This window comes from Tasmannia lanceolata, unplaced genomic scaffold (genome assembly GCF_043159265.1).
Source record: "Tasmannia lanceolata isolate RefF3 unplaced genomic scaffold, GAP_Taslan_0.1 ptg000018l, whole genome shotgun sequence".
Classification (NCBI taxonomy): Eukaryota; Viridiplantae; Streptophyta; class Magnoliopsida; order Canellales; family Winteraceae; genus Tasmannia; species Tasmannia lanceolata.
In genome coordinates this window covers 59844739-59869337 of record NW_027518695.1, presented here as the reverse complement: position 1 = coordinate 59869337, position 24599 = coordinate 59844739, and the positions used below count along the sequence as shown (strand labels likewise).

The window sequence follows — 24599 nt, the reverse complement described above, 5'->3', positions numbered from 1 at the left end:
CTATTCCTACATATGAGGCTAATGATACATATGTTGAGACTAATGGTGAGGAGGAGTTCCATCAGGAGGTGTTGAGAGAGCAGATAGAGGATCTGATTTCTATTGAGGGCTAATGATACATATGTTGAGACTAATGATAGAGAGATTAAGGCGTCTACTTCAGCAATGGATTCATTTGAGGCACCATTAGAGGAGCACATTGATACAGAGGGACATATGGATCTTTTTTCTTTTTTTCTTTTTGAAAATTGACTTTTATTAACCCAGAAAGAACCAAAGAGGGGACAAGATGTCCCTGCACGGGCTACAATAATTCCAGCCCAAAGAAATTACAATAAAGTGAGTTTCAATAACAGTAATAGCCTTCCCGTCCCCATTCCCCATTACATCACCCGGAATACTAATCTGCATCGAATCCAGCAATACACCCTGTTTGGCCAACTCATCCGCCATTTCATTCACAAAACGCCTTCTGTGTTTGATTGTTGGACGAATCCGTCGTACTAGATCCTTAACCTCCGCGATGTAATTTTGCAGCCGTCAGGGCCCTTTTGAATTATCTGATGCCCACGCGATCACATTAGATGAATCCCCTTCAACAATAAGGGGGTTAGAGGAATGTGTTGAATACCATTTGATTCCAAACAATAGAGCTCTTACTTCCGCCTGTTTCCATCACAAATCCCTATCGCGCCCGAGTAGGACATCAGTATATTCCCCCTTGACTAATAACATAACTAGATGCAAGGACTAGCACTTCTATCACAAGATGCTTGTATTTGTAAAGATTTCTTAGAGAGAACAACCTCAATGGTGAAGCTCTAGATTTAGCATAAAAATTCTCCTTGATATGACAGAACCATTAACTCTATACGGAAGCTATATATTCAAGATAATGACGTTGGGAGTGATAATCGAAAGAAACCTGTCGTTCCTTTCCTGACTCTAACTTCTGCTTCTTATCTCTGTCACCTATAAATGGGAAAATGTCATAAACAAATCCATGGATTTTCAAGAAATTTTAGTAAACGATGTAGGAGAAACAAAGGCATTGTTAAGTATCGCAATGTATTCAACTTAAAATCCAATGTCCATCTCAAGAGCACTAATATGAGATTTTATGGATATGATGGATTGTAAAACATGTCTTCACCAACTGCAGGTAATTACCAACGGTCATACACTCATGTCTCCAGGAAGAATCAAAACAAACATTCAGTCTTATTATCAAGGAAAAATCAATATTCCATGCATTTCACTCGTACAGGCTTATAGAGAAATTAAAAAAAGGTGGGGGGTAGCTGCATTTGCCATTAAAATTTCAAATTTAATTTAAAATCTATTCGAATGCTTCGATTACAACAAAGATCTTCACTAGGAAAAGAAAATAAATGTAATATCCATATGAAAGTCGTAGAGGAATATAATATCCATATGCCACAAGGATGTCGGAATAGATATTTCTATGGATACAGAATAAAAGAACTGCTCCTTCCCCTTCTTCAGCATACAACATTAGCAAAAGATTGTAAATATTGACACTGATATATGCTTCTCCTTATAGAGTTAATGTTTTTGTTATCAAAGGAGAATTTTTATGAAACTTGTAGAGTAAATGTTTCTGTTATCAAAGGAGAATTTTTATCATAAATATATAGCTTTTGTAAAGAGTTAATGTTTATGTTATATCAAAGGAGAATTTTTATGCTAAATTTAGAGTTTCTCCATTGAGGTTGTTCTCTCTAAGAAATCTTTACAAATACAAGGTTCTTGTGACAGAAGTGCTAGTCCTTCCATCCTGTTGTGCTAATAGAGGATATGATAGTAAACTTTTCGATAACATCCTGCAAGAATTATCTATGAACATATTCAAGCAAGTAGTTAATTAACATGAGTTTCATAGTTTAAAAATTGAAAGACTAGGTCAAGAGAGTCACCTAGTAGTCACAATAAAAGAAATTTAGTGAGGTATATTAATCTATGGAAAAGGTTTGCAGAAACTTAGTACATTGCATAAATATTTAATCAAATATACTCAAATGCAAATTTAACATCCCCAGATTAGAAAAGTTGCAGAAAAAAGAAAACATCTGTATGCCTGGATGTAAAATTAGTGATGCAAATCATTAAACCCAAAAGTCCCAAAGAATTATTTAAACATGCACACAAAGGATGAAGAAAGGTGCGGTGGGAAATGTGGGTCCAAAGAGTCTCTTGTTGATGTCAGCAATGACTCCCGACTACAAAAAAGAACCAAAACTTCCATTTCAGACCATTCCTATCTACTTCGATGTATGCTGAATTTTTAAGACATTTTATAACTAATTTTGATAATACTTTTTAAAGCTCAAATCAGTAAGTTTAGAGACTGACAATTTTGAGCTTTTCCACTTTAAAAGGTTCCAAAAAGGGGAATGGGAGTTCATTTGAGTAGGGCTTCATGTTAGAAGGTCTCCTTTTGAGTTAAAGAGACTACTAATAGTTTATAAACCAATTCCGTAAATCCCTCAAGTTGTCAATAGTGTATGAACCAGAACTACAATGTACACAATCTGTATACTTTCTAAACTGGAACATTTACTTAATTGGAAAGTATTGTACTTAGGATGAGATTAGTAACTTGTATTAGGAGAAATAGTCTCCATTTATTTTTTGGAGGTAGGAAGTCTAAATTTAGTTGTTTCATGATAGCTTTTTTTTATCTTCTGAGTTTTCTATGCAAAAACTAGTTTTAGTTACTTAAGTTTTAACAATTTAGAGCACAAAGGAGTTGCCTTTGGGTTGATTTAGAAAGTACTATTAGTCTAGAATTAGAAAGATATGGTTTACACCCTAGAAGAAGCTTCATGTGCTTGGGTTGGAAGCCATCTTTGGACTGCAGTTTTTCTACTCAAAGTGCTTGGGATACCATCCTCCATCACATTCCTTCATTCATATCATTCGGCTATTATATGCAAGTAGTTGAAGATCCGTGTGTTGCACGGGGACAGAAAACAAAGAATCAAATGAAAAAAAAAAGAGTTAAATGAAGCGAACGAAAAATATATATATGTAGACCAAAAGCATTATAAATTTCCAACATATAAAACCTGCATAGATATGTATCCCTCATGCAAGAAGTGATTAATGTTGGGATAAATACCGGGAATATTAGCAGATCCTCTCCTTTTTCAAATAGCTTCGCAGGAAACGGTATATGTGTATTTGTAATAAAGGAAGGAGAAAACAAAAATGTCGATAAAACGTAAACAAAAAACAAAGAAAAACAAAGAATCAAATGATAGAGAGACTACAATATCTATTTATCAAAAACAAAACATGCATATATATGTATCCCTTATGCAAGAAGTGATATTGTTTTATGGTTGTAGCATGTTTTTGAATGATAAAAAGTACAGTTACTATCCACAATGAAGAATTTCATATCTAATCGAGTTTCACATCAATAAATTAACTTACAGTCATGTTCAAGCAAATCCTCTTCCAAAATGAACTAGTATTGCATAAAAATCCCGTCACAAACTACAAAAAAAAAGGAATTTGACCATAATTGGCCACTCAGTGACAAACTGAGAAAAAAAATATGAAAAATAGAATTAACTATCTTTCATCCTTTTCTTCACAAATCTCCCTCTCTACAAAAAATAAGAAAAAGGCGTAAGAATAATACAAAACAAATCGCACCCTCAAGCATCCCAAATGAAAACTCAAACCCATCATAAGTAGGGTTGCAACTTGGGTCGCATCAACCCGACCCGCATCAACCCGGCCCGAAAAAAGCATGGGTCGGGTTCGGTAAGGAGTTGGGTCCGGTTTAATTTTCCAAAGCCAGAGCGATTCTCAGGTCGGGCCGGTTTTAAAGGTGGAAAACCTGGCCGACCCGAGAACCCGCTTTTTTCCATTTTTTAATATTATAAAATTATACTTATGAGTTATAACTTCCGCCTCTCTCTAAGTTCGTGACCCTGCTCCTCACTCTCTAACTTCCGCCTCCGGCCTTCGTCTCCCCTCCTCACTACCTCAGCTGGACGGGAACTGAATCGCCTCCGGCCTCAGCTTAAACCAAGGTCTCTCTCTCTCTCTCTCTCTCTCTCTCTCTCTCTCTCTCTTTCTCTCTCTCTCTGAGCAGAAGCAAGAAGGGGGTTTTCTGGGTTTTTTTTCAGCCCAAAGTTTTTGCCAAGAACCTGAACCTAATCAGGTTTAGGTTACACCAATACCACCACCACAAACCCCCTCTCTATCTCACTATATTTTTTTTGGACAATTTCAGATTTGATGTTTTAGGCTTTTCTAACATGTGGGTTCTGATTTGGGTTTGGGAATAGGGTTCATATTCTTCCAGATTTGGGTTTGAGATTAGGGTTCCTTCGAAATTAGCCCACGAATAAAAAAGAACCCTTTGAGATAAACGACCTCCTCTCTCAACTCATTTTAGTTGTTCAAGTGTCCGAATCTAATAGTATCAGGTACACATCTTTAAATTCCTTTTTTGCAGGGTTCTCAGTTCTGATTCTTTTTTTTTATCTCATCTCTATTAATTTCTTTATATCTCATCTTTGATACTAGGTGGAGTATCCTTCAGATTGGGCAAAAGATTATGATACTTTTTTTACGAATTTTATATCTATTGCAACTTGAAGGAATATTTGCAGGTATCAACTGACCATTTTCCGTTGAAACCTGACCCGGCCCAATCCGACCCGAAAAACTACCTCGGGCAGGGCCGGGTTGGGTTTAAGAATCCCGGGTTTTCCAAAAAAAAAAACCCGACTCGACCCGAGATACTTTCTCAGGTAGGGTAGGGTTTTAGAAAACCCGACCCGCCAGACCCGAGTTGCAACCCTAATCATAAGTAACCCACTTAGTATCAAAATAATACAATTTCCTTCTCAGTGAACACACCATGTCATGGGCATCCTCTTGGATGAGAGAGAGGGGCTAAACCTCCATGCTTTTCTCGAAAAGAGAACAACAGTGTGTTGCAATGAGTAATAGCATCATCTAAAGCCTAATTCCCGATTTCAACGAACCACTGATCATGTTTTCTCCTATTTAAACTTTCTTTGACTTTTCCAAGTAATATATGTTTTATATAGATGGCCTTCTCAGTTGACTTCCAAAGATACTTAGTTCACTATCCTCAAATATTGGGCTACCTCTCGTCACATTTCAGTGGGGTTCATCATTAAGGCAATGCTTCCATTATATTGAACACATCATGATAGTATCCTTTACATTTTTATGATGTTTTGACGCTTGTTTCCTGATTTAGTTCTCTTTTTTGTGATTTTTGTATGGAAATAGAATAACTTGCATGTTCCGCATCCTATATATATATATATATATATATATATATATATATATTGAACACATCATGATAGTATCCTTTATATTTTTATGATGTTTTGACGCTTTTTGTGATTTTTGTATGGAAATAGAATAACTTGCATGTTCCGCATCCTATATATATATATATATATATATATATATATATATAAAGCGGAATCCTATAAGCTATGGTGCTGCCACGTGGCAGCCCCTCCTATATCCCACGTAACTCTTTAATATCCTTCAAACCACGATACTCTTTATTATTCCAAAAAAGATAGATATACAATTTTTAAAACAATGGTAACTCTTTAATATTCCACGTAACTCTTTAATATCCTTCAAACCACGTTACTCTTTAATATTTCCACAAAAAAGATAGATATTTCAAAACGCATACGGTGAAATAAAATCGTGCCTGATATCCCGCCCTACAATATAGCCTACTGTTATTTCTTTCGTTTCCCGATTTTTCTCTATAAATTAAGTAATAAAATCTCCCCCTTGTAAATGCATCCCCGTTTGGATTTTACACGCAACGTTGTGGCCACGTGGCACCCTTCTGTATGCCGAATTTCAAAAGTTAGAATTCCGAAAGTCGTTCGTATCTATGTAGAGTAGGAATTCCAAAAGTCACTTTCCTAAAAATCTGCACGTCGTATCTTATTAAATAGCAAAAAAACAAAACTTCATATATATATATATATATATATATATATATATATATGAGGAAACTGCTGGTGAGCTTAAGCGCACCAAACCTATGGTGCGCTTAAGCTCCCCAATGACATGGCTCCCCAATCACATGTGGTGATCCAAATCATTCATTTGCAAGGCCTTATGATAGATAGGGGGTGTACCAAAAATCAGCTCCATAGGATCATCCTAACCCCTCCATTTGTGGAGGACAAAAAATGGGTAGATTTGTGTCTGTCCATTTTTGTCCTCCACAAATGGAGGGGTTAGGATGATCCTATGGAGCTGATTTTTGGTACACTCCCTATCTATGTAAGGGACTTTAAAATGAATGCTTTGGATCATCCTAACAAAGTGGCCCCCCATGTGATTGGGCGCTTAAGCTCACCATAAGTTTGGTGAGCTTAAGCGCACCAACAGTTTCCTCTATATATATATATATATATATATATATATATATATATATATATATATATATTTCTTTTTTTCTTTTTTTTTGAAATGGCAATATATTGGAAGAATGGAACCGAGATGGTCCTAAAAATTATAAAGAAAAGAAAAATTACATCAAAAAAGACTAAAAATACATTTCCCGGAGGGAGATGATCAAACCATTCCAAACCCTCTTTATGGACGCCCGATCTCGCAAGGGAATCAGCTTCACCATTGGCTGATCTTCTAACAAATTTAAACACTATGGATGAACCTGAAACAAGGTCGGCGATTTCCTCAAAGAAGCTAAGAAAGCGCCACGGAGGTGCAATCTTCCTAGATAGCCAACTAATTACGTTAGAAGAATCACCTTCCACAATCACCTTATCGAACATATCCCTACTTAGACAATGTATACCTTGGAAAGCCGCTTTAACCTCCGCTTCAGATGAGTCGCTTCTACCAATTGGGCCAGCAAAAGCCCAAGACACCACCCCTGCAGAATTCCTAGCAAGTTCACCAATACCTGCCGGACCCGGATTACCCAAACTAGACCCGTCAAAGTTTATTTTCAAATACCCTTCAGGAGGAGCCTCCCATCTTTGAACTATCTTCTCTCTCCTCACCCCTTCCCAACACACAATTCTCCAACCTTCCCATAGATCAAAAGCTGAAACAAATTGAAACTGATGAAGACTCTTTGCCCAAAAAATCACCAAAGCAATAATTTTCATAAATAACCAGTAAGTTGACTTAGCCACTCCCTTAAAAACTCGTGAATTTCTTTATTTCCAAATCACCCACCACAAAGCTATCAAACACAGCTTCCAAAGCAATTTCCCTTTCTTCTTCCAAGGCACAAAATCCCAACTTAACACTAGTTCTAGTATAGAGTTTGGGAAAATCCAGCAGATACCAAACCTATCCAGAATGAGGCCCCAAATCTCCCTTGTAACCTTGCAATGAATAAACAGATGATCAATAGATTCACCATCTTCCATACAAAGCGAACAATAATCTACTAGCCACAATCCCCTTCTTCTAAGAAATTCAATGGTCTGAATCCTCCCCCAGCCATTGTTGTAAATTCCGTTTCGTTTCGTCTGGAATGGACGAAAGGAACCGGTTTCGTTCCAATTCCGGAACGAATTCCATTCCGGCCATTCCGGACGAAATTTTCCAAAATCCGGAATTTCATCGGCTCCATTCCGGCCGGAATCGTGCATAACGGCTAGTTTGACTGGATTTTGCAGATTTTACAACAATGCCCCTGGAACAGCTCTTTTTGGTTTCTGACCATTTTAACCTCAAAATGTGACCGTTTATAGCTGTTGGGAAGGGTATTTTAGTCATTTTAAATGCACAATCAATTAAAAACTCTATAAATAGCCTTTTCCCTACCTTCTTATCCTCCACCTTCACATAAGTGATTCTCCTTCTTTCTCTACTTTCACTTACATTATCTATTCTACTAAATTTCCTACAAGTCTACCCTCTTCTTCAACTCAATCCAAGTCTATTTTGGAGCAAAAGGAAGGCATACATTCAACTTACCACTACAAGAAGTCAAGAACTATTTCCAAAGGCTTATTTCAAGTGAGTGAAGGCTAATTTTTTTTTCTTCTCTTCAACTCAAGTTCAACCTCAAGGTTCTCTTTATTTCTTTCCATTTCTTTTCTTTTATTTCTTACTTCATTTGTCCTCTTCTACTTCATTTTTTTGTAATTTGTTTCAATTTTCTTTCTTCTAATTCATTTTTCCCCTTCTTCTACTTCATTTCAGAATGAGTGGGTCGGGCTCGGGACCTTCTGCAGGAGCATCCTCTATTGGTTTGGCACCCGCTAGATCGGATGACCCGGCATGGGCTTACGGTACATTGGTTCCGGGTCAAAAAAATAAAGTAACTTGCATATTCTGTGGCAAAGTCATATCGGGTAGAGGTATAACCCGCTTGAAAGAACATTTAGCGGCTGTTCCTGGTGAAGTAGCATCATGCAAAAAAGTGACTGAAGATGTAAAATATCGAATGAAGCAACTTTTAGATGCAAAGAGAAAAGAAAGGGCTAGGATGAGCCTATCCAGAGCAGAGGTTGGAGGTTTTTATAGCACACCAGACGAAGAAGAAGAGCCGGATGAAGAAGACATTGGCACACAATTGCCTCAACGAAGAGATAAGGAAGTTCTTGTAGAACCGAGTGGTACAAAAAGGAAGAAGAAGGAAATCACAGGAGGGATCAGGAATTTCTTTGCACCACGAACAACCCCTGGAGCCCAACCAAGCATTAAAAGTGCTTTGGCTACCAAAGAAATAATGGATAGAGCAGACATTGCGGTTGGCATGCTTTGCTACGATGCCAATCTCCCTTTCAACGTTGCCAATTCACCTTTCTGGCAACCTATGTTTGTTGCTATGAATGCCGTGGGTTCGAGTTATAAGGCACCTACTTATGATGCTTTAAGGGGTTTCATTTTGAAGAATACAGTGGATGAGGTAAACAACTACTTAGAGGAGATTAAGATGTCATTGAGATACACTGGCTGTAGCATTATGGCAGATGGATGGACAGACACCAAACAACGTTCCCTAATCAACTTTTTGGTGTACTGCCCTAAAGGAGTCATATTCCTCAAATCCGTTGATGCATCTGGCATAGTGAAGAATGCCGATGAATTATACAATATCTTTGAAAAGATTGTCGGAGAGGTGAATCCGGAATATGTGGTGCAATTTGTAACTAACAGTGAGCCAAGTTACAAAGCTGCTGGGAAAAGACTAGAAGCCGCGTTTGGTACATTCTTCTGGACTCCGTGCGCAGCTCATTGCTTAGATCTCATCTTGGAGCATCTGTGCAAACCGACTGTATTTCCTCACATAGCAACCACAGTTGAGAGGGCTCGAACGATTACAAAGTTCATCTACAACCATGGAAGCCTCTTGAATTTGATGAGGAAGAAGTTCACAGGTGGGAAGGAGTTGTGCCGCCCTGCTGCAACCAGATTTGCTACAAATTTCATTAGCATACAAAGTCTGGTGTTGAATCGGAAAGCACTTCAGCAGATGTTTGTGTCTGATGAGTATAGTACTAGTAGGTTTGTCCAACACCCACTGAGTAAAGGGGTAGTTAGTACTGTGTTGGATAAATCTTTTTGGGACCAATGCAAGTACATTCTAAACATCAGCGAGCCTTTAGTGAGAGTGCTGTGTTTGGTAGATCAGCAGGACAAACCGGCGATGTGTTACCTATATGAGGCAATGGATAAGGCCAAAGAGAACATCAAGGAGAGGTTGAAGAGAAAATCAGATTACATGCCCATCTGGAGGATCATCGACCAAAGATGGGATAGGCAACTCCACAGTCCCCACCATGCAGCAGGATATTTTCTTAACCCTGCTCTCTTTTTCACTCCTACCTTCTCTAGGCACAGTGAAGTATCCAGAGGCTTGTTGGCATGCATCACTCGAGTGGTACCTGATGAAGCTACACAAGACCTCATCACCAATCAGATTGAGGATTATCGAGAGGCTAAGGGTATGCTTGGAATGAAGCTTGCAATCCGCAACCGAACGAAGTTGGGACCAGGTATATTTGAGTTGTTTGTTTAATTAAGTATAATTCATTTTAACTTTCAGTTTCTCAACAAATAATGCTTTACTATTTGTTACTTTACAGTTGCATGGTGGAATCAATTCGGAGGTGACGTGGAAGAATTACAGACCTTTGCAATCAGAATCCTCAGTCAGGCCTGCAGTGCGACTGGGTGTGAAAGGAATTGGAGCACCTTCGAACACATTCACTCTGCAAAGAGAAATAGGTTGGAGCACCAGAGATTAGATGACTTGGTGTTTGTCCATTACAATCTTAAGTTTCGAGAAAGGTATACAGCGTAATATAATGTTTTCAACTCTCACCTCATCACTTTAAGCTTTTAAGTTTAACCTTTGACATTAAACTTAATGTTTTTCTTTTCAGGGACTTGTTGAGGAAATCATCTACCACTAGTGACCCTTCGAGCATAAACCACCTGGATGTCATGATGGATTGGGTTGCAGAAGAAGAAGATGTCATATTCACGCCGGAAGACATTGGGTGAGAAAATCTTGAAGCACCTACTGCTGTGGTTGGGGCCGGGGACGACGACGACGACTTTCTCATGCCTCTTGAAGAAGATGTCCCTACTGGTGGTCCAGGTGCTGATGACGGCGGCGACGACGACGACGACGAAAAAGACATTGAGTATGATCATCCGGGTTATGATGACTGAGAGTTGTTGCAACTAGCTATTGTCTATATTTCACTTTCATGTATCCCTTTTTTTTAATGTTTTTCTATGTATCAGACTATCAGTTGGACTTGTGCAAGACTTTATGTGTTTAAGTAATGAATATGTCTTTTGAGACTCATATTTTGGACTATTTATTAGTTTTTCATCTTTTTCTATTGATTTTTTATTTTTTTGGATTTTGCTCATATTTTTTAATATATTTTTTGTGCGAATGAAAAGTTTCGACAGAAATGACCGAAATCCCACCGAAATTTCGTTTCGGTGGCCAAAACGAAATGGCGACCGAAACGGAATTTACAATTATGCCGCCAGCAGACTGCCCAACCAAAAAAGAAAACTGATGGAGGCCTAAGGAATTTCCAAACATCAACTGCGAGAGGAGAGCCTGAAGCATGCACCAACCAAGAGTAAAATGACTTCACAGAGAAGAAGCCGGATGGATCCCAGATCCAAATTCTTTTATCCACCCCACTTCTTTTTATATAGCAATTCTCAATCAAAAAAAGTAACCGAGAAATGGAGTTTAACTCCCTGTCAAAAAAATTCCTTCTGAAGCTAGGCTTCCAAACCACCTTGGTGTCCACCCTCTCAAAACAATCACACACCAACACATCTTTCTTCAAAGCCGCTGAGAACAAATCAGGAAAAAGAGTCTTCCAGGGTTCCTCAGAGCACCAAGCATCCACCCAAAATTTTATACGATCACCTTTGTAAACTTTAAAGTGAATACCCTCCTCAAATCTTTTCTTGAACCTCAAAATGTTTCGCCAAACAGTCCCACCTGTTTTACTATATGAATCGTCCGAGCACCAATTCCCATTTAAAAAGCTATATTTGCTACCAATCACCTTTACCCACAAAGAAGATTGTTCCATACCAAAACGCCAAAGCCACTTTCCCAACAATGCACGGTTGAACTCTCCCAAATCCAGCAGATACCAAACCTATCCAGAATGAGGCCCCAAATCTCCCTTGCAACCTTGCAATGAATAAACAGATGATCAATAGATTCACCATCTTCCATACAAAGCGAACAATAATCTACCAGCCACATTCCCATTCTTCTAAGAAATTCAATGGTCTGAATCCTCCCCCAGCAGACTGCCCAACCAAAAAAGGAAACTGATGGAGGCCGAAGGAATTTCCAAACATTAGCTGCGAGAGGAGAGCCTGAAGCATGCACCAACCAAGAGTAAAATGACTTCACAGAGAAGAAGCCGGATGGATCCCAGATCCAAATTCTTTTATCCACCCCACTTCTTTTTATATAGCAATTCTCAATCAAAAAAAGTAACCGAGAAATGGAGTTTAACTCCCTGTAAAAAAAATTCCTTCTGAAGCTAGGCTTCCAAACCACCTGGGTGTCCACCCTCTCAAAACAATCACACACCAACACATCTTTCTTCAAAGCTGCCGAGAACAAATCAGGAAAAAGAGTCTTCAAGGGTTCCTCAGAGCACCAAGCATCCACCCAAAATTTTATACGATCCCCTTTGTAAACTTTAAACTAAATCCCCTCCTCAAATCTTTGCTTGAACCTCAAAATGTTTCGCCAAACAGTCCCACATTTTTTACTATATGAATCGTCCGAGAACCAATTCCCATTTAAAAAGCCATATTTGCTACCAATCACCTTTACCCACAAAGAAGATTGTTCCATACCAAAACGCCAAAGCCACTTCCTAACAATGCACGGTTGAACTCTCTCAACTTTCTTATCCCCAGACCACCATTCTTTATCGGCATACAAACGTTTTCCCACTTCACTAAGGGTATACCACCCTTACTATCGGTACCTCCCCAAAGAAATCTTCTTTGAATCTGTTCTATTCTCAACACTACACTAACCGGGCAGTTGAACAAAGATAAGTAATACACTGGTATATTAGCTAACACTGCTTTGACCAAGATGAGTCTCCCCCCTTAGAAACAGGATTTCTCTTCCAAGTTTCCAACCGACTTTCTATCCTTTCCACTATAGGAGTCCAGAGCGCTTTTCCAGGTTTTCCCACCCCCAATGGAAGCCCTAAATACAAGGAAGGCAGGGAATCCAGCCAACACCCCATCACCTTAGCAAACTCCTCAGCTTCGGAAGGGGGAAGATTAATAGCAAGCAAGCTAGATTTCCTAAAATTTGATCTTTGACCAGTAACCAATTCATAGCATCTTAGAGTAGCCTTCAAATTTAATATCATCTTCCTATCAGGGGCACAGAAAAGAATGGTATCGTCAGCAAATTGCAGAAGAGAAACTTCCACTCTATCACATCCAATAACAAAACCTTCCAGCAGACCCGAGCAACAACCTTTACTCATCAACCTACTAAGAGTTTCCGCAATGATAACAAAAAGAAAAGGAGAAAGGGGATCCCCTTGCCTTAAACCCCGAGAAGACTTGAAAAAACCTTTTGGAGAACCATTTACCAAGATGGAAAACCACGAAAAGGAAACACACTTTCTCATCCAACCTCTCCACCGATTTCCAAAACCCATTCTTCCAAGCAGAAAATCTAAGCAATCCCAATCCACTCTATCATAAGCTTTTTCCATGTCTAACATACATAGCACACCTCCAGCTTCACTTTTCGAGTAAGATTCAATAACTTCATTTGCGATTAAAGAACAATCCAAAATTTGCCTCTTACTGACAAACGCACTTTGACTATCCGAGATAATATGGGGTAGGACCACTTTAATTCTATCAGCTAACACCTTAGCCAATAGCTTGTACAAGCACCCCACCAAGCTTATTGGCCGAAAATCAGTCACCTTAGTAGCACCTTTGATCTGGGGTATTAAAGTTATAAAAGTAGCCCCTGGGCCTCGGTCAAGAGTCAACCCCTCATAGAAGTCTCTAAAGAATCTTAGAATATCACATTTCACAACCGGCCAGCAAACTTGGAAGAAAGTTAGGCAAAAACCATCGGGTCCAGGAGCTTTATCTTTAGGCATCGAAAAAAGACCTCTTTCAACTTCCTCTTCTGCAAACGGTTGTTCCAAATTTGAGCTAACCTCCAGATTCAAACTCTTAAACTCCACTTCTTCAGCAATAGGGCGAAGAACTCCTTCTGAAGCATACAGAGCAGAATAAAAGTCTACTATGGCTGAAGATACCTCTTCCTTAGAGCTAATTAAAGCACTATTTACTCAAATAGACTCAATTCTGTTCGACCTCCCTCGAGCACTAGCCATCGCATGAAAATAAGCAGTATTCTTATCACCCTCCACCAACCATTTTACCCTTGATTTTTGCCTCCAAGATATTTCCTCCTGCAGCAATAGCCCTTTGTGTTCCTGTTTAACATTCCCTAACTCCTGCTAATCTTCCTCAGACCTTAAACCACACTCATCCAAAGCGATTAATTCTGTTATCCTATTTGCCAACCAAAACTTTCTACTATTTACCTGCTGATTTTGCTCCTTAGACCATTCTTTTAACTTGATTTTAACAAATCTAAGCTTTTTTCCAATCACCACATCCGCCGGGCCCTCAAAACTGCATGAAGACCACCAACTCCCCAATCTATCCTCCATCTGGGGGAAACTAAGCCAAGCCAACTCAAATCGAAAAGGTGGAGGACTCCACGACTCAAGATGAGGGTCAAGAAGAAAGGGACAGTGATCCGAAACCGAATGCACCAATGCTTTCTGAGAGCTGTCAGAAACTAAATTCAGCCACCCTGAGCACATAATAAATCTATCCAGACGACTCCGACTAGGACCTCTGGACCACGTGAAGGAAGCACCCGCTAAAGGAAAATCGATTAGCTCAAACTTTGTCACAAAATCAGCAAAGGCTTTGATCTGAGAATTGGTTCTTACACAACCTAATCTTTCTCCTACTTTCATAATCTCATTGAAATCACCCCAATGCACCACGGCAGAGAACAAGCATCTCTGACCTTCTCCAGTTCCTCCCAAAACAAAGCCTTTTCCACTTGAAGAACCGGACCATAAACTCCAGAGAACAACCACATCGAATTATCTGCCTCCTTTTTCAAAGCAATCAACAGAGAATACCTTCCTATCCATTCCTCCTGCTTTTTCCAAACGTTCTCATTCCAAGCTACAAGAATACCACCTGAGGCACCATTAGATCCTACAAAGGAAAACTCCCACTCAGTCCGAATCCCCAACCCTCTAAGATCTCCCCTATTAACTGACTCCATTTTGGTTTCTTGCAAGCAGATGAGATCCGGCTTAATCTTCTTAACCAGCTCCTTAACTTGAATTCTTTTGTCCTGATGGTTTAGGCCATTGACACTCCAAGATACAATCTTCATTATAAATCTAACTTGGCAGACGGCTTCCCCTTCCTCCCGCTAGGTTTTCTTTTTTGCATATCACTAGAAACCCCGTCCCCTACCAAATCATTACCAAAGTTAATGTCCATCCTCAGCTTCTCAAGTTCCCTGATCTTCCTCCTTGAAGACTCGATAGGACCCTTACGCAAAGACTCTTGTTCCTTTGAATCCCTTAACTCAACGCTTTTAATGTCAGATATGAAATCCTCCTCTGACCTAGCATAAACCAATCCCAGATTCTTGCTAACTCCCAGAATATGAGACACCAAACCATCAATGTCCTCCATATTAACGACCTCCCCGACTTCATCCCCAGATAACCCTTCCACCGTCTCCGAACGAGCCTTCAAAGGCTTTATTTGAATATCTTATGAAACACTATTTGATTCCGCATCCAGTTTTTCTGGGCTACTTGCTACTTTACCCCCAAAAACCACCACAAGTGAAGAATCGCCAATAGTTCCCCAATTGGAACTTCGACTTTCTCCAGAAAGGGCTTCAGAGGCTGCTTTGGAGAAACAGGCATGACACCGTCTGTATTCATTTCCATATTTGCAGATAAAATTATTCCTTTGTCGCGACAAGATCTCTTCTTTCTACAGTAACTTAGGCCCGACTTTGGCTTAGGACAGCCCTCGATCCTTCTTAGCTCCCTAGCCTCAGATGGATAATTATACCGAACCATAATTCCTTTAAACTTATTTACCATTTCCGAAAGACAAACCTGCTCCACTGATTTGTCTAAAAAATACTTCCGAGATTCAAAGAGACCACCCCTACTTGCTTAAAAACCCAAGGATCAATACATTCTCTTATCACCACAGCCCTGGACGCCGAGCACACACTAAAACGGAAAAATTCCAGGGACTCCGAGGTACCCTCAATGAGCAGAACATCATCCCTCTATAGTCTATCCACCTCCACAGAGATATCCTCCTCTGAAACTGATTCAAAATCTAGATGCCTAACCACATCCGCCAGTTCTTCAGAAAGATCTTCAAGCTCCGTGCTACAACCGTGGGATAATGTCTTTGATCTTAAAGACTTTACCTCAGGCGAGAACGAAAGACAAGCAACAGGAAAAAGGGCATTCCATTCCACTTGTAAAGAGTAACTGATTAGACAGGAATGGAATTGAGATCCCAATACTCGAGTAACCCTCAGGGGATTCCAAAGCACCCCATACGCCACACCGACCCACAGGCCCAAAAATAGATGGAGAGGGTCCACCCCTAACCCTCTCCGGAAGATGGGCCACCTCCCTTCGTCCGGAAACCACTGAGGGCGATTGGGAGCCCACCATCCCAGGCCCACCACCACCAAGCTCCTGATCCACTTCCCGAAAAGGATTAAGGATTTCTTCAATAGAGCCCACCTCCCGCAGCCCATTCGGACTTATACTTAGATCCATCTCCCGATGAAATTTAAAAAAGTCCTCTGAAGAAGATCTTGGAGAAAGCGCCTCATAAATATCCATATAGCTGTTAATACGGCAAGTGGGGTCCACTAGATCTGATGAGACAGGCCTAAAGTCACACACACTCCGCCATCTGTACTCTATGGGAGACAGGCTATTTTGAAATTCAAAATTTCCGCCAGATGTTAGAGGGCTATCATGCCCCCCATGTAGCGCAGGATAGCATTCAATGCTAACGTAAACTTCTTCTTCTACTCTGGGCACCTCTGCAACCTAAGAATCATCATCATTCAAAAACCCCTCCTCCGACCCACCACCCAGACCCTCGCTACTATGACCTCCTTCCGAAGCTCCCACCTCAAAAAAAACATCATCGTCCAAACCCTTGCCCGATAAACTGTCCTCATCTACAACCACATTCCCCACCTCCTCCACCATCCTTACGCTCACCCACCTAACTGCACCATCCAGAGAGACTTGGATAGGTACTTCCTTATTTATCACCCCAACTGTAGAAATAAGCACTTTTGCAAGAGAGTACCCCTCCCCAGCCTAGCACGACTGGTCCAACTCCACCACTCTTCCAACTTTCTCCCCAATTCTACTAAAATTTTCCTCACACCAAACCTGAGGTGGCACAGCTTCAACACTCCACCAGTGTGCACTCCCTTCACGACTAAATTTTTCCCCACAAAGTAAAAGTTCAAGAAAAGGAGAATTAATTGCCTCTGTCCAGACATTAATTAGATTTTGTCTGTCAGCTCCTATCTGGGCAGAGATCAGAACCTCCATTGCTGATATTTTGTGAACAATAACTTCACAATTAATATCCTTCCTGCTACTCAACCAATTTTCCAACGCTTTTAAATCACCTGACCACCCTTGTTTGATCCTTCCCCAAAAACCTAAATCAACATTACTTATAGACTTCAGAGGAACAGCTTCCAGGTTATAAGATACCCCCTCCGATGAGAGAGGATCCACTCAATCAACACCTAGATTTTGAGAAGGCTCTTCCCGATCTACTTCCATCCCAACGAAGTTTTCTGCCACCGGAGTTACCCTTCCTTGGTGAGGGGGGAAATTAAAATCAAAACCTGACCATATTTTCTTACACTCCCAGCAAACCTTTCTTCTCTGAAAATTCCTAAAACCACATCTACAACATCTCCAGTCCCCAAAGGCTTCTTGCATTCTTCGCCTCGCTACCCTTTCAATTCTTTTAGTTCTCTTGTCCTTCACCAAAGACCAGTGGTTCTCAGTGGGGGTTCTGTAGACAAGATTACCTCCTAAAGGGACCGCATTTGCTCCAGTGGCTCTTTGGATAGGATTTCCTCCTAAAGGGATCAAGTTTGCACCAGTGGCCACCCCTACGGGAACCCAACCTTCTACTCGAAACCCTCCAGGACCAGCAAAAGATCTAAGTCCACCTCTCCTCATAAAGAAAAAGCCACACAACCACTCCTCGAATCAAAAAAAATGTGCAGGTCACTAGATAGGAGAAATCCACCAGACTCCGGCTCCGATATCCACGATGACACCGAGACGGAAAATGAAACAGAAGAGGAGTACGATGAGCCCTACGTGTACGACGTAGAAACCTCTACATCAGAAACTTCAGCAACCGGGTCGGAGATGGAAGAAATCGAGGCTGTAATGGAGAGAACTAGGGAAGGTGACCAAGCCACACCGAGTAGAACTCGCCTGAGAAGAACCCCCTCTCCACTTCCACCCAACTCCGAATCTCTCCGAGCCGCTTACCAGGCACCCATCAATCGCCGAAGAAGAAGATCACCACGCCCTCTAAGTCCCATGGCATTCATAGATCTTTCTACAGATTCTTCCTCAGATTAAGCTCTCTTTTTTTTAGGTTCAGATAATCATTGACTTTGTGCTGAGTCAACGATGGGAGTGGCTAAGTCAACTTACTGGTTATTTATGAAAATTATTGCTTTGGTGATTTTTTGGGCAAAAAGTCTTCCTCAGTTTCAATTTGTTTCAGCTTTTGATCTATGGGAAGGTTGGAGAATTGTGTGTTGGGAAGGGGTGAGGAGAGAGAAGATAGTTCAAAGATGGGAGGCTTCTCCTGAAGGGTATTTGAAAATAAACTTTGACGGGTCTAGTTTGGGTAATCCGGGTTCGGCAGGTATTCGTGGACTTGCTAGGAATTCTGCAGAGATGGTGTCTTGGGCTTTTGCTGGCCCAATTGGTAGAAGCGACTCATCTAAAGCGGCTTTCCAAGGTATACATCGTCTGAGTAGGGATATGTTCGATAAGGTGGTTGTGGAAGGTGATTCTTCTAACGTAATCAGTTGGCTATCTGGGAAGATTGCACCTCCGTGGCGCTTTCTTAGCTTCTTTGAGGAAATCGCCGACCTTGTTTCAGGTTCATCCATAGTGTTTAAATTTGTTAGAAGATCAGCCAATGGTGAAGCTGATTCCCTTGTGAGATCGGGGGTCCATAAAGAGGGTTTGGAATGGTTTGATCATCTCCCTCCGTGAAATGTATTTCTAGTCTATTTTGATGTAATTTTTCTTTTCATTGTATTTTTTGGACCATCTCGGTTCCATTCTTCCAATATATTGCCATTTAAAAAGAAAAAAAAGAGAGCTAATGATACCAAAAATATAAAGATATAAAGAAGTCCAGAGATTAAAAGGACTATCTTTTTTTTCTTTTTTTTTTTGCAATCTAATCAAATGAAGAAATGCTACAATAATCAAATACCAATTGAAAATTAAAAGATCCATCTATACCATACAGAAAGTTCAACAGCAGGATAAATCTAAATAATATGGTTTTTCGGTAAATTAGATGTAACTAAATCCTAAAGGAAAATGATATTCCACCCCCCTCTTAAGTGGATAAAATCCCCCCCCCCCATTGTTTATGTGAGAACAGTTCACTGGATGAGGATAAATTCACCCCCTTTAACGTTTTTGTTTGCCTTGAAAACTTAACGAAAAACTTTAAAAGGGGGATTATGATTAATATAGAGGGATATCAACCTAAATTGAAAGTGCCTCTTGATAAAAATTGAACAGGGTTGGTCCTTTTTTCTTCTTTTTTTTTATGGGTAAGATGGGTTAGGAATACCCCTATTAGTGCGTTAATTACATCCGAATGTACAGAACTCTAGAGGAGTCATCAACAATGATTTCAAAAAAAGGTTAGGGAAAGAGATGAACAGGTAGAGTGTCTCCTTTGCAAGGTCAATCTTGTTTGCATAGGTAAAAAATCAAATATAATCTATATCAAATATTAAGAAAGGTGCTTACCTCTTGGAAAAGGAGAAGAAGAACTCTGGCTTCTATTACTAATGCTGGTACTTCTGAGAAATGAAGAGAAAGTGAAAGGCTATTAGTAGTGGCCTAGAAATTGGATGATTTCAAAATCAAGTGAATAGGCATAATGGAAAGTTGAAGTATCGACCATCTCGGTCCCCTTTTAACTACAATAAAATTGGCTACCATTGAAAAAAAAAATCAATCATGTCTACAATCAACTTCTAGAACACTTTTTTTTTTCTCAGTCCCCTGTTTTTCTTCTTGTCACCAACTCTGAAGGTTATCTAATAGAGTGCAGGAGTTAGCAAATAAAGTCAAGCTACAATGCAGATAAGTAGTAGCATGCAGAAACCGACAACCAAAATATAAAGGATGCCAAGATAGATCCGTAGGTTCGCAAATGATGTAGTCTCTAATTATTATACTAATGCATGCGATGAAAATTATCTTCTGGCACTGATGATGAGACAGTGGTTGTAGAGGGTATCTCAGGCCTAACAAAACACAAACTGCATGAAGGGCTTACATCAAGGATAAACTCAGTTGTGGTATGGAAGCCGCAGTTCCGTCGTCACTTTTTTGATAGAGAGTTGAACTCTGTTCTTCAATTAATGGCCTTGCTCGAAGGATGTTATATTAAGAAGAGTGGGATTGACTTCCGAATATGGCATGGGTGCTCATCCGGAATTTTCTCTGTTCAATCGTTTTATCGTCAGCTGGTGAGTAGTGAAGTAGAGGTTCCTTTTGCATCGATATGGAGGTTTTCTTGCCCCCCAAGGATATCCTTCTTTGCGTGGTCAGTTTGTCGTGGTCGTATCCAAACAATAGATTTCCTGAGGCAAAGAGGGATGATTTTGGTCAACCATTGCCCTTTATGCTATTCGGCGGGTGAATCCGTGAATCCATAAACCATCTATTCATTCACTGTAAGTTTGCTCGAGATATCTGGGGTTCTGTTCTCTCTCGCTTTGGGGTATCTTGGGCTCTTCCTTACTCCATCTCTGATTTCATTAAAAGTTGGGAATGGTGCCCCTGGCAAAGGAAGGGTAAGCTGCTCTGGAAGATGTGTTTGGTGGCTTCATAGTGGTTCATTTGGAAGGAACGCAACTCCCGAATGTTTGAGGGCGTAGCGAAATCGTCTTCTTGGGTATTTATATCTATCATCTCCGCGGTTATCTCTTGGGCTAGATGCCTTCCTTTGTTTCATTTCGTCTTTCCATATGCTCTTTGGGAAGGATGGCTGACTATTTGCAATAAGGGGTCTTCCAAACTTAAAATTTCTCAACGCTGGCTCCCTCCTCCTGATGGAATGATAAAGCTGAATTTTGATGGATCCTCTATTGGCAATCCTGGGGACGCAGGCATTGGGGGATTATGCCGTAATTCCAAGGGGGATGTTCTCTGGGCGTTCTCGGGCCCCATTGGAGTGGCGGATTCGTCTGAAGCGGAAGTAAGAGCTGCTCATTGTGGGCTCAAACTGTTGGATCCGTCTGTCTTTGATAAGGTGATAGTGGAAGGGGACTCCTCTAATGTCATTCTCTGGCTTCGGGGGGAGGCCTCTCCTCCGTGGCGGTTTTTATCTCTTTTTGATGAACTAAATGATTTAGCTCTTCTCTCGGCTATATCCTTTAGGCACGTGAGGAGAGCAGCTAATTCAGAGGCTGACTCTCTCGCTCGGAGTGGTGTATTTCGCTCTAGCCTGGAGCAGTTTGATTATTTACCTCCTTGATATTGTATTTTGTTTTTTTCTTTATGTATCCTGATCGAACCAGCTCGGTTCTTAATATATTCTTTTACCGTCTCAAAAAAAAAAAATCATGGAGAAAATTTGTAGTCAAACATGAACACATTTTCAAAAGTATCATAAGCAAAGAAGCAACAAATAATGATCATGGTATACAGACCCATGTTTTATTCCAGTTATTTTACTTCACTTTTTTTTTCCAAAACCACAAAATTCGATTTACAATTCCTCTCACAAATTTCTTTTGAAATCCACAAAAACCTTTGATCTTGGCATGCATATCAACAATAAATTAGAAATAACGAACAAAAAAAATCCACCGGATTTTCTTTCTTCTCCAAATTAAGAGGGAAATAATATGGTTATGATTAGTATAGAGGGATATCCACATAAATTGAAGGTGCCTCTTGATAAAAATTGATCAAGGTTGGTTCTTCTTCTTTTTTCTGTGGTGTAAGCCATACTGTAGTTTTTGAAAAGTACTGGAGACCAATTAAAAAACAACTAAATTGACTACTATAAAAACTGAAGTCACATTTAGAGTTCCTTGCCAATGAAGTTATTTATAATTCAAACACATATTCTGTTTCACAAAGCTTATCTGCTGTTCAAGTCCTTGTGTATCCTAATTACTACTAACCACATATTTTGGTGAGAAGGTTTCTCTCCATGCCACAATTTTGTATGATTATAAATGATTACAAATTCTCTGCTGTTCATATGGTGGACCATGCCACAGATTGGATGACCTCACTGGTTCAACCAATTGCCTTCAAAAGAGTGGTTGATGACAAATCACAAACAATCTACCGTTATGGGTCACAATGAAGTTTTTTATAAATCTCACTTTCGCACAAATAAAAAAGGAAAGGAACACTTTATATCTTTCTATATTATGTAAGATGAAACGGGGGAGAAGGATTTAGGGGTGAAAGTAGACTATACCTAAAACAAATTGAGGAAGATAAATTACCGTCACTTCCTTACCTCTGCAAGTGCCAAAACCTTGAATAGAAGATGCAGTTTCTCTCTTCGAGCAATCAATGGGATAGTAGGAATGATGGAATGGTGGAGAAGTCAAAGAGATTGGAGAGAATTAGAAAGGAATTGGAACGAAGAAGGGAAGAGAAAACGTTTTGGCTGCCCTATTATTTTGGAAATAAATCAGGGATGAAATGGAAGGGAAGAGAAAACGTTTGGGCTGCCCTATTACTTTGGAAATAATCTGTTTGGTTGCTTGTTTTGGGGGGGATTGTCGGAGTTTCAAATGCATGAGATCTCCCCAAAGCATGTTTGGTTGTCATTTACACATTTGACTGCTAGACAACTTCTAGACATCATTATTGGTTTATATCCTAGGTGTCGCCTACGTGGAGGAGATGTTCCCTCCATAATCTTCTCCCCTTTTTTCACCAAAATGGAGAAATTTGTTAGGGGAATTAAGAGAAATTCTTGTCAAAATCTCTCTCTCTCTCTCTCTCTCTCTCTCTCTCTCTCTCTCTTACTTTTCTCTCTCTTCCACTTATATTTTGATAATGACGCCCTACATCTTCCGCTAATTTCCTCGCGCAACCAAACACTACTCGCAAATCTCCCTCCTAATATTCTCCCCATCTTCCATTCTTGTCTAATTCTCTTTTGACTTATTTTTCTCCTATTCTCCCAGCCATCTACGAGCAACCAAATTTTGGTGCTACGTACACATATGACATATCCCGTCATATATGGTAACATTTAATTATAAAGGCCATATTTTTAAAGGATACTAAAAACATTTGGTAACGTTTTGGAAGGAGATTTAATGGGACATTTGGGAACATTTTGGAATGAGATTTAATGGGATTTTCGGAATAAGAAAGGGCTCGAATCGTTAACTAATCGGCATCAGTGCTATCGAATCGGTTTGTATAGGGCTTTTGGACGGAAGTTTTTGCAAAGCAAAATTCCACGTTAGAAATTAAATGCCAAGTAGATTCGATGGGGAAGGGGAGGGCCGCTACATCAGCGGTGAATAGTAAACCCCCCTTCCTCTTTATATAGATATAGATACTAGTTGCAGACCCGTGCGATGCACGGGGCGGACCCAAAAAAAAAGATTTGTAATTTTTTGTTCAAAAAAAAAAAAAAAAACATTCATAAAATAGAAAATTTCAACGGAAGATACCATAAGAAATCCATCCAAAGAAGCAAGGACATATATCTTGAACAAAAAATAATGAATAATTGAAATATATAACAAATTTAAGCCCAAAAACAAAGGAATTCATGATATTTCTCCAAACAAATCATGAATCTGAAACCAAATTAGAAATTAATTAGCTGAAAGGGGAAAATAAAAATGCTACTAAGGCATTAAAAAAACCTGAACGCTTGAAAGAAACAGGTTGCAATATTTTGCTATTATAGAGGCTAAGATTCATTGATATAACAGAAAAAGTTGACGTATAATTTCTAATCAACCATTCGGTGTTAAAAAACAAAGTCATACAGTAGCTGATCAACTTTTCAATCACTTTATTTTCAATCAAATAGCGGGATCCACTATTTTATGGGCCACCATGTAAATATGTTTTGCCTGGAAAATCATTTCCATATAATCAATTTCCGTACAGATTAGAACGGAGGCTATGGTGTAACCATAGGATGATCCAAACAGTCCATTTGACTGGCTACCATGTAAATATGTTTTGCCTGAAAATCATTTCCATAATAATCAATTTCAATTTCTATACAGATTAGATTGGAGGGCTAATAAGGAAAAAAATTAAAGAAGCGGAAAAACTTTTAGAAAGTAGAAAAGCAGAGAAGTGTAATTCTCAATGGAAATTCTCAATTTGGAAATGCAGGTTGTGATGAAAAAAGATGAACAAAACTTAAAATGTGAAATTAAGTGGGGATCCAATCATTTTAAGAAAATATGATTAGAATATTGAAATGTTGCAGCGAATCTTTATTTTACCTTTGATGTTGGATCCAACGGATACATCCGATGAAGATTGTCCTTTGGCATGTATCTTTTAGTTTTTTTTTTTGTGGCTTGAAATTTCATTTTTTGTGGCTTGAAATTAAAAGGACTGAAGTAGGGGTGCAAGTTTGGCCCTGTCAGC

At 39.6% G+C, this 24599-nt stretch overlaps 1 long non-coding RNA gene across 1 annotated transcript; it reads right to left on the bottom strand.

Annotated features, from left to right (window-relative positions):
- Positions 1-249: 249 nt before the first annotated feature.
- Positions 250-22729, bottom strand: LOC143851887 (uncharacterized). Its single transcript, XR_013236542.1, has 3 exons — positions 22480-22729; positions 19740-19792; positions 250-972 (listed from the first exon to the last, which is right to left on the bottom strand). It is a non-coding gene; the product is annotated as an uncharacterized LOC143851887 (long non-coding RNA).
- Between the last annotated feature and the right edge of the window lie 1870 nt (positions 22730-24599).